General features: G+C 42.5%; 1 non-coding gene across 1 annotated transcript; it reads left to right on the forward strand.

Annotated features, from left to right (window-relative positions):
• Nucleotides 1-4,203: 4,203 nt before the first annotated feature.
• LOC144244722 (U6 spliceosomal RNA) lies at nt 4,204-4,307 on the forward strand. Its single transcript, XR_013339037.1, has one exon. It is a non-coding gene; the product is annotated as a U6 spliceosomal RNA (small nuclear RNA).
• Nucleotides 4,308-10,897: the final 6,590 nt, after the last annotated feature.

The raw sequence follows: 10,897 nt of genomic DNA on the forward strand, positions 1-10,897 counted from the left end.
GCACCATTATGGGTGAACCTTACAGTATCAAGAGAGAAAGTAAGACCCAAAAGAACACATAGAGATCACATACGCAGTGTGATCCCATTCATATAAAGATCCAAAAAAGGGCAAAACCAAAGGAGAGTGTGGGGTGCCTGGGTGGCCCAGTGAGTTAAGTGTCCGACTTCCGCTCAGGTCACGATCTCACGGTTCATGGGTTCGAGCCCTCTGTCAGGCTCTGTGTTGACAGCTTGGAGCCTGGAGTCTGCTTTGGATTCTGTGTCTCCCTCTCTCTCTGACCCTCCCCTGCTCACGCTCTGCCTCTCTCTCTCAAAAATAAAATAAACATTTACAATTTTTAATAAAAGAAAACTAAAGGAGAGTGTGTAGGGATGCAAACAAGGTAGAAAGCTATAAAGAAAAGCAAAGAAATTACCACAAATTTAGGAGTGATGACTTTTAAGGAGATAGAGGAGAGCTTTGATGGAGAAGGTCACCTCAGAGACTTTAGGGTGCTGGGAATCTTCTATTTCTTCTTTAAATATATTTTTAAATGTTTATTTTTGAAAGAGAGAAAGAGAAAGGGAGGGAGAGAGAGAGAGAGGCAGAGAGAGAGGCAGAGAGATTGGGAGACAGGATCCGAAGCAGGCTGTGTACTATCAGTGCAAAGCCTGATTCAGGGCTCAAACCTATGAACTGCAAGATCATGACCTGAGACAAAGTCAGACGCTTAACCAACTGAGCCACCCAGGCGTCCCTTCTATTTCTTGACCTTAATGGTAGTTAAATGATGTTCTTTTAACAGCCATTCATTAAACTGTTCTGTCACATAAAGTGTAAACTCTTCTGTGACTTTCTATAAGCATGTTATATTTCTCAAAAAAGCGAAAAAAAGAAAGTATATGTTGAAAAAGAAGATAGGCATATCATCCTCACAAATATAGGACAAGTACAAAATATAGATGTCTTTTAAAATATTTTAAGTGCCTTTGTTTCATATTGGATAAGTTGAAAGATCCAAGGTCAATAAACTTTTTTTTCTTTATAATATCTGAAAAAATGAAAGCATTAGGCGGGACCACATTCAGGACTTCTAGAAGGGATTTTCCAAGCATTCTCATCTTCTGAGTATTTCTTGAATCCAGAAGTTAAGCAACAATGACATAAGAATTCTGAGTGGCCTGATTTCAATATTAATATACTACAACTGTGGGAAAGGGGAGGAGGACTAACTTAAAACATACACAGAGAAACTAGATCTGATACTTTTGAGAAAGGAATGCAATTCTCATTGTTCACTTGGGGATCAATTTCTTAAAAGGAACGACTTCTTGGTAATAGTTTATAGGGGGAGGGAAGAAAAAGTCAAAATGACTTTTTTCAGACTGAGCCTCATGGAATTCTTCCACCTGTGGTTTCCCCAGCTCAGCTCTGATTCTCTTTTCAGCAGGTGAAGAAAGTTGATTTCACCACTTAACACGAAGCTGTCAGATCCTGGGGGACAGCTGAGAATGGTCTCTGAGGCCACTGACTGTCCCCTGGCTGTTGGAGTCTCCTCTCTGCTGCCTGTGCACTGGTGAAAGGCCAGCTGTGGGGGCCGCAGGCTCTCCCACTTCTGGGCTCCTTGTGGGTCACAGCCTTCCAGTTGGTTGTCATGACAACCGATTCACTCCTCAACCACATAGTTTCATCGCACAACAAATGAGGGAAAAAAGGGTGGGGGCCTTGGCTCAAACGTTATCTTATTATTGGTGGGCCAGGTCCCTACAAACTCCAAAGCAAGTTTCACTCTTCATAGTGAAGAGGAGAGCCTGACCCAAAGTGACCGGGTTTGGTTAGTTCCCTAAACAGGACAGGTACCCTAGGGATTGTATTTTTTTATGGAGTTATTCACTCGGCTTCATCATTTGTTTCCAAAATACAGATTTTATAAAAGTTTATTTTGAGAGTGAAAATTTTTTTAAAAAGCCCTCACATTATACATTTGAGAATTGAAGTTGCAAAAGAGCTCCAAATGCTATGCAAATGTGTGCCGTTCAGATGTTATGCTTTCATAAAATGACGTGTGTTTGGAGGCCCGGATGCTTCTTCCTCACGTATAGTCTCACTTAGCAATTTTGTCACCTATTTTGTTGGCATCAGTGGTCTCTCCAGAAATGAGCACAGGTAACCCTTGAGAGGGAGCAGAAATGTGACTGAGATTAAAGGAATGTGAACTACCCAGAGAGTCAGGCGACGGAATGAAGGTGAGGCCTTTCCAACACGTGGACAAGAGTGGATCGACCAGCAACCAGAATCTCCTCTCTGGTGAGAACGCAGGTGCTCAGGCCAGAGGTCCAGAATGCTTCGCGGAGTGGGCAGCCTGGACTCAGAAAGCAGGTCCCGCTAATGGCACGAGGACCCCCTACTCAGGCCACGAAGAATGGGTCTGCCAGGACCTGAACTGAAAGAGAAGTCCCTCTGGCAAAGGGAAAACTTTCTTCTAAGACATTCAAGCCATCACTAATGAATAACATTCCAACTCAAATACACCATCTTTATAAGGCAACCGTGGAAGCTTACTCAGTACTTTTGTATGCCAGGCTTTGCTATAGCATATGCTCAGGCCTCATACCTTGCTTGTTTGAGGATTTTAAACTGTTTACATCAGACTTGCAAAATTTGATTGCAAAAATTGTCCAACTTTTATGTTTCCTCTGCTGCCTTCCTGTTCCACAGATTTACTCCGCTTCCTGCTGTAGATGTAGGAGAGGCAATAATCATGTCTTGTGAGCCCTGAAACACACCCTGTGGGGGTTTTAGATTATTCTAGAAAGCTATACACTAGTGGACATGCCATATTGCATCAGGTAGATGTAAGTCTGAGGAATAATGAATGGTTTCACGTGGCCTTAATTTCTTTAAAGTACCACATCAATGTTTTAAAGTAATTTGTATGTAAGATTCTAATTACTAGGCATTTAAAATAGATTTCCCAATGAGTAGACATTGATACAGGCCTACTTTATAAGTCTTCCCCAAATAAGAAATGGAGTGGATGGACCACTTACAAGGTCCAATGCCATCTGCCGCAGGCCAGTCAGTGGGCAGCATTGCGTTAATTCTAATTTCCTTTAGAAGGGATTTGTTGGGGGTCACCTGGGTGGCACAGCTGGTTAAGCATCCAACTTCAACCCAGGTCATGGTCCTGCGGTCTGGTCTGTGAGTTCCAGCCCCGCATTGGACTCTGTGCTGACAGCTTGGAGCCTGGAGCCTGTTTCGGATTCTGCATCTCCCTCTGTCTCTCCTTGTGCTCTGTCTCCGTTTCTCAAAAATAAATAAACATTAAAAAAATTTGAGAAGTGATTTTTTTTTGGATCTTATAATAGAATTTAGAAACTGTGGTCACAAACTCAATCCTTATTGCTGGCTTTCAAAAGAAGAGTTGAGTACTTCCTTCAAGTGGCGAACAACAACCTATAAGGCAATCAGCCTGGCCCCGAGGTCTTCAAGGACCTAAACTCTAGTTGGGAAGAAAAAATTAAAAATAAACAAGAAGACTTTGATTTCAAATCTATTTAGCTTCTGTGGGTTTCTTTTGAATTCTGTTCTTTGCTTATATTTTCAAGCTTCTCTTTTATTTCTTGAAATATATTAAACACACGTATTTTCTGTGTCTGCTTATTCCAATATCCCAATTCTTTGTGTATCTGATCTTTTTTGTTTCTATCTGCTCTTACTTATGGAGGCTTGCTTCCTTATTTGTTTTGTTTTCTGATTGTAAACATCTGTTCTTGAAACTTTATCTGGGGGCATTCTTTGGGGCCGAAGTTCAAGATCTTCTCCTCCAGAGAGGATTGTGTCTGCTCTTGCCAGTTGTTTGGAGTATCCCAAACTTGAACTCATTAAGTTTTTAAAATTCCATGGTATCAGGAATTTAGATCACAATCTTACATGCAGATAACACTGTAGCAATGAACTCTCAAGGAAGATTCATATATCTTTTTGGTTTTTCTCCATCCAGCACCAGGATCAATCCAGAAAATTTGGGGGGTGCAGTCTTCTTCTGCAGAGCAAGTCACTTTCACATTCATCTTTACTTTGGCTCTTTGGAATCCCAGTTTTATCAGAAAGGTTCTTTTTTTAAAAATACATATATGTGTTTTATATGAAATTTTTTCACCCAATTTTACTAAGGTATAGTTGACATGTAACATTGTGTAAGTTTAAGTTGTACAGTATGTGCTCACTTCAGCAGCACATAAACTAAAATTGGAATGATACAAAGATTAGCATAGCCCCCATGCAAGGAAGACATACAAATTTGTGAAGCATTCCATATTTTTTTAAAAAGGTACACAGCATGATTATTTGATATATGTATATATTGTGCAATGATTATCACCATTATGTTAGTTAACACATCCATCACTTCACATAATTACCCTTGTGTGTGTGTGGGGGGGGGGATAAGAACATTTAAGATTTACTCTCTTAGTAACTTTCAAGTATACAGTGTTCTTAACTATAGTCTCCATGCTGTACATTAGATCCCCAGAACTTATCTTATAATTGAAAGTTTGTACCCTTTGACCAACATCTCTCCATTTCCTCACAAAAAGCCCCTGGCAACTACCAACCTACTCTCTATTTCTATGAATTCAACTTTTTTAAGATTCTACATATATGTGAGATACTACAGTCTTTCCATCCAACATGGATGGAACTTGAGGGCGTTATGCTGAGTGAAGTAAGTCAGGCAGAGAAGGACAGATACCATATGTTTGCACATACAGGAGGATTAGGAGGAACTTAACGGAGGACCATGGGTGAGGAGAAGGGGAAAAAATAGTGGGGGAGAGGGAGGGAGGCAAACCATGAGAGACTCTTGAATGCTGAGAACAAACTGAAGGCAGATGGGGTGGGGAGGAGGGGAAGGGGGTGATGGGCATGGAGGAGGGCACTTGTGGGGATGAGCACTGGGTGTTATATGGAAACCAACTTGACAATAAACTATTTTAAAAAAAGTTTCATCCATGTTGTCACAAATGGCAGGACTTCTTTCTTTTTTATGGCTAATATTCCATTGCATATACACTACATCTTCTTTATTCCTTTATCCCTCAGTGGACAGTTGTTTACATGCCTTGAGAAACATGCCCTGGATATTGTGAATTATGCTGCAATGAATATTGGGGGTGCAGATATCTTTTTGAGATAATTATTTTGTTTCCTTTGGATCTCCAGAAGTGAGATTGCTGGATCATATTGCTGTCCTATTCTTAATGTTTTGAGGAACCTCTTTACTGTTTTCCATAGTGGCTGTGCCAATCTACATTGGGATAGGTTCTTACTATGCTCATGATCTTGGATAGGCTTAAGGGTTTATCTTCTGTGTCTCCACCATTGCATACCTGTCAATGTGGAAGCTCAAGGACACTGCTGACGGATTTTCTAGGAGCTTGCTCACTTTCCAGGGGTCCCATCTTAACTTTGTTTTTGACTTCTTTGGTTTCCCTACTTTCTTGCCAGTCCAATGATTCATTTTATTTTATTTTATTTTTTTAAATATTTTTTTATTTATTTCTAGGAGAGAGAGAGAGAGAGAGAGAGAGAGAGAGAGAGACAGTGTGAGCAGGGGAGTGTCAGAGAGAGAGGGAGTCACAGACTGAAGCAGGCTCCAGGCTCTGAGCTGGCAGTCAGCACAGAGCCCGACGCGGAGCTCGAACCCACAAACCGCAAGATCATGACCTAAGTGAAAGTCGGACTCTTAACCGACTAAGCCACCCAGGCGCCCCTCAATGATTCATTTTAAAACCTAGTAAAACATCTTAACCATCTTTAGTTTCATCAAGAGGCTTGTTTTGGGTTTTTACTCCATCACAGTAAGTTGAAGTGCTTTAAAAATAAGGATAGACAGGGACACCTGGGTAGCTCAGTTGGCTAAGCATCTGAATTTTGGCTCATGTCATGATCTTGAGATTTGAGGGTTTGAGCCCCTCATTGGGCTCTGAGCTGGTGGTGTGGAGCCTGCTTGGGATTCTCTCTCTCTATCTCAGAATAAACTTTAAAAATAATAAAAATTATAAAAATTAGACAGTGAATAATCAATTGCTTAGCAGAATTGAAGTAGTTTCTCAAATGCTTCGGTTTCCTTCACTTTCTACTGAGAACAAATCTTTGTCTTCAGAACACCAGACAGTGACTAAGGGTAGTGGGGACAATGGTGTGCTAGCAAACTGACTTTCAGGAAAAACAAAAACTTGACAAAACTCACAAAAGACTTGATTGTTAGCATCGCCGATTTCTGTGGGGGTAACAACTCCCACAGCAATCCATTTCAAGCAACCAATTTGGTTCACTAAACAGAGTTCAGAAGGGATGTGCACAGTTGTTTCTCATGAGCTGGAATGAGCCAACTCCACTGTGCCCGTGTAGAAGCAGAAGATACAAGTTAGGTGGCTAAGTCCAAAGTCTAGAGGTCTGTCAGGAGACCTAAATGAAGAGGGCCTGATGATATAGAGGTGCGCTGGCGAGCACATACCAGCTAATTGTTGCCATGTGTTACCAGAGTTTCTTACTCTTCAAGAAGAATGAGAAATCTGACTTTCAGGTGAAATATCCTCCTTTTCAACTGTTGCCAATTGACTCAAAAACTTTAAGAGCACATGAGAGACCCAAGAAAACAACCTGATGGGTGCAGATTTGGCAAAACACCAGCTTTGGGTTGACTGGGTTTGTACTTGGGGGTTATGTTTGCTTGTCTGGTTCCAGCTCTGTTTCTCTAGGCTAAATGGCCCATCTAGATAAGAACTGCAGGGTTGGTGAAGGAGCACATGCCATGGGCCCACGCAGGCTTTGGTTCAAATTCTGGGCCTGCCATTCATTGTGTGACCCAGGACAAAATGCTGTAAAATGAGAGGGATGGTCCCTGCTGGGGTAGGTTATCCTAGAGACAAACTTAGATGGGTATGAGACCTGCCCCCTTGTGCATACTTAATGGTCTGTCATTATTCTTGAGCAGAAACCAATAGTCACAGCTGAGAGCAAACACTGGAGTGTAGAGAAGAGAGACCTCAAATTCAGTGTTCTCAGTTTTCACTGCTGTAGAGTCACCTGGCAAACATTAAAAAAAAAAAAAATCAATGCCAGACCATACTCTTCAGTTGGTCCAAAATGAAGCCTGGGCATCACTGTATTAAAAGCTCGCCTTCCCCAGTATTCTAATCCTAAATGCTTTAGAGTCATCTCATTTAATCTAATCTTTCCAATATTATTCTCATTTCATGAATGAGAAACTAAGGTCAAGGGTTAAGTAATAGCCCAAGGTCACATACCTGGTAAGCCAGGGGATCCGGCTTAAGCCCAGAGGCTGTATTCTTAACGCCATGCCATTTAGCATTTAGTATATCTATCCCATATGGTCTTTGTGAGGGCAAAGTGCTGCAAATAAAGTGCTTAGTTCAGGACCTAGATGTGACAAATAAAGGTTAGCTATCATTATCTCATAATACCCAAACAGAGAATCCTTTCCATTTCCTCTTCTCTATGCGATTCCCTTTCAGGTAAACCTTCGGTCTTTTTTGGATCCCCCACTTCTTCCCCGCTGTAAATATTTCTAGTTGTCCTCCAAATGAATCCTAGGACAGTCACTATAATGCCTAGGGGAGGCTCGGCCTGGGTGTGTCATGCCTGAAGGAGGCAGAGAGGAGGAGAGAGGACAGGAGCTCCAGAGATTCTTGGAGAGGGTGGTGATGAAATCTGCTGCGAACGATGCTTCATTATATAACGAAAATTCAACTGAGTAAAATTGAAGATCAAACGGGTTTTGTTAAACCATTATGCACTGAGCGGCATCCTATCCAGCAGTAGAAAGGAGCTCCACCGAGCTATAGAGAAGGAAAGGTTTTTAAAGGGGGCTAGGGGGTGGAAAAAGAAATTGTTAGCAAAGAATGCATTGTTTCTGCAAGGTTGCCTTCCTAAGGGGACTGGACAGGGGACTTCCCATGGAGTCGGTTATCTCATTAGTGCTGACCAGGTAATTCTATGCTGACTGGTTACAGGTTACATCCCTGGGGGTGGGATGGGGTGGGTGTTGGAACTGCGGTTACGGTTAGGGATAAAGTCTTGGTTTGTTGATGTGGGACTTAGCATAAGTAACTCCATCTTAGACCTGCTGTCTCCTTAACACCCTGAAAGACAAGGCAAAGTTCAAGCTCTTTCGTACATAGTATTCTGTATATTTTCCCTGTGAGGACTTTGCTGAGGAATGGGGAAATGGAGGAAGGGACTAATGGGGGTGTCAAAGGGTGGGGAGCAGCTCTAGACCTGAATATTCGGGATCCTTCTTTCTTTCCAGCTTGGTCACACATTTGTTTGGAGGCTTATACCGTATTTGTTTTCTGTCTTCATTGTTGAGATGGATGTAGAAGCCAGTCGTAGAGGGAAATGAACCCTTGTTTGATGGACAGCATGCTCAGTCCCGGGAATTTAGATTCTGGGATCAGAGGAGTATGCAGCTGACTTAGGTGCAAGAAGCATTGGGCGAGGACACAGGTGCTGAATAGTGGCCCCCTCAGAGGCAGAGCTCTATCATCTACCAGCAATTGCCTCACATTTAGATGTTGGAAATGGTGAATTTACTTAGCTTATTCGGGTAAAAAACTTTGTAAAGTTTTGTTCCTCCAGTGACTGAATTTACAACTGGGTGAACAATCACCACCTCAACTCATCTGTAAAAATTAACAAGAAGTGAGTTAAGAAGTGGGGAAAGTTTTGGGGCACCTGGATAGTTCAGTTGGTTAAGTATCTGACTTTGGCTCAGGTCATGATCTTGCAGTCCTTGAGTATGAGCTCTGTGTCGGGCTCTGTGCTGACAGCTTGGAGCCTGGAGCCTGCTTCAGATTCTGTGTCTCCCTATCTCTCTGCCCCTCCCTCTCTCTCTCAAAAATAAACCTTAAAAAAAAAAAAGATGTGGGGAAGGTTTTGACCAAAAATTCTACCACAAAGGTAAGGCTGGCATTCTTCTCCATCAATGACCATAACTTACTCAGCTTTCCTATACAGATCCTCCTTGACTTATGATATGGTTATGTCCTGAAAATACCCAGTGTAAGTTTAAAATGCATTTAATGTACCTAACCTACTAAACATCAGAGCTTAGCCTTGCCTACATTAAACATGCTCAGAACACTTCTATTAATCTACAGTTGGGCAAAATAATCTAACAAATCCTACTTTATAATAAAATGTTGATTTCTCATGTCATTTATTGAATACCATACTGAAAGTGAAAAACAGAATGACCATATAGGTATCAAATGGTTCTAAGTATATTGGTTGCCAAGGCCAGTGATCAAGTGGCTGGCTGGGAACGGAGGCTCAGTGCTGCTGCCTGGCATCACAAGAAATGATCTACCACATATGGCTGGGGGCTGGGGCAAAAGATTAACATTCACAATTTGAAGTAGGGTTTCTACTGAATGTGAATCGCTTGCACATCACTGTAAAGTTGAAAAATCCTAAATCGAACAATTCTAAGTTTGGGATTACATGTACTAGAAAGAGGTAGGGAGAAAAAAGGAGTGGGTAAGAAATAAAGGAGCAGAGAGGCCTTTGTGGGGAAAGCAAAGGTCAAAGTAATTTCCAGCTAAAATGTAACAATCACTGAGATTCAACCTCTTAGTCTTCCAAGGTTTGCCCATAGGGACAAATTACAAGGGTAAATTCTCTGAGTAAGATGCACTTTTACCAAGCTGAGAATGTTTATGGTCATTTGAAGTTTTTGTTACTTTATTTTTTTCTACTTGAATTTTGATCCTCAACTCATTTGAAACTTACCCAACACTATACATGACCTCTTGTTTTTATCTTGTACTGCTTTGCAACTCTTGAAATACCGAATTTTTAAAGTCTTATCCCAAGGCTGTGAGCTTTTTGAGGGACATAGCTATATCATGTCCCCAAGCCCCCATTCCTCACCAAGGGGGTCACAAAGAGCTCAATTAATCTACTGGACCTTTAACACTTCCAGTTTTTTAAAATGCCCTTGGGGTATGCATTCTGTAAATGGACACTCAACAGGTTTATAGTAAGAAGCTAAGAGAGCCCAGCCAGTGTAAACATATTCTAAGTCTGCATGTCTGTACGTTAACGACAAAAGATTGCTTAGATTCAGAGCGTGTTTTTTTGTTTTTTTTTTTTTTTACGGTGAGTTATAAAGATTAAGCAGGAACAACTGAAAGTTCTTTGTATTTTATGCTGTATCACGATGCAAAACACTGGGCTCTGGGTTCCTCCCAAAACGCTGAACACGCTGAACAGGACTCCTGGTAACATGCCCAAAGCCCCCCCTCCCCCCCATGTGCTCTCTGGAGCCCCAGTCCCCCNCATTGCCAGGCTATAAACCAAACGGAAGCTCAGGGCTCTCAGGACAGGCCCACAATGAGAAAAGTGGAGCAGCAGGCACAGGAGCAACACCAGGAAGCAGTCAGAGCCCCCTTTCCCAGAGTTCCCTTCCAAAGACATGCCAAAGTAGCAAAAGCCCATTTGTACGTGGCAGAGCTGTATGCCCAAGTGACGGGCGCATTCTGGGGACATTGTGAGCAAGAAAGCGAGGTCACGAACTACGCAAGGTGATAACGTCTACCTCGCGGCCAGGGTGTAGTGTGGCAGGGAGTATGTGAGCATGTGAAATCGGCTCCGGAACCTGTGGCCGCGGAGCCCGGCCGGCTTTGTTCCCGAAATGTGATCGAGCGAGCCAAAGCCGGGCTTAAAGAAGGCAGCGTTCGGTGGCGGGAAGTCGTCTTTTCCGTAGGGGCTTTGGCAGCGCGCGAAAGTCACCATCAGGCTCACCGGCCTCAGCCAGCCGCTGCGCTGGAATCCTGCAACGGAGACAGCCTGCCCGGCCCGTGAGCGGAGCCCCGAGAGGTCGTGG

The sequence above is a fragment of the Crocuta crocuta genome, unplaced genomic scaffold (assembly GCF_008692635.1).
Source record: "Crocuta crocuta isolate KB4526 unplaced genomic scaffold, BGI_CrCroc_1.0 scaffold147, whole genome shotgun sequence".
Classification (NCBI taxonomy): Eukaryota; Metazoa; Chordata; class Mammalia; order Carnivora; family Hyaenidae; genus Crocuta; species Crocuta crocuta.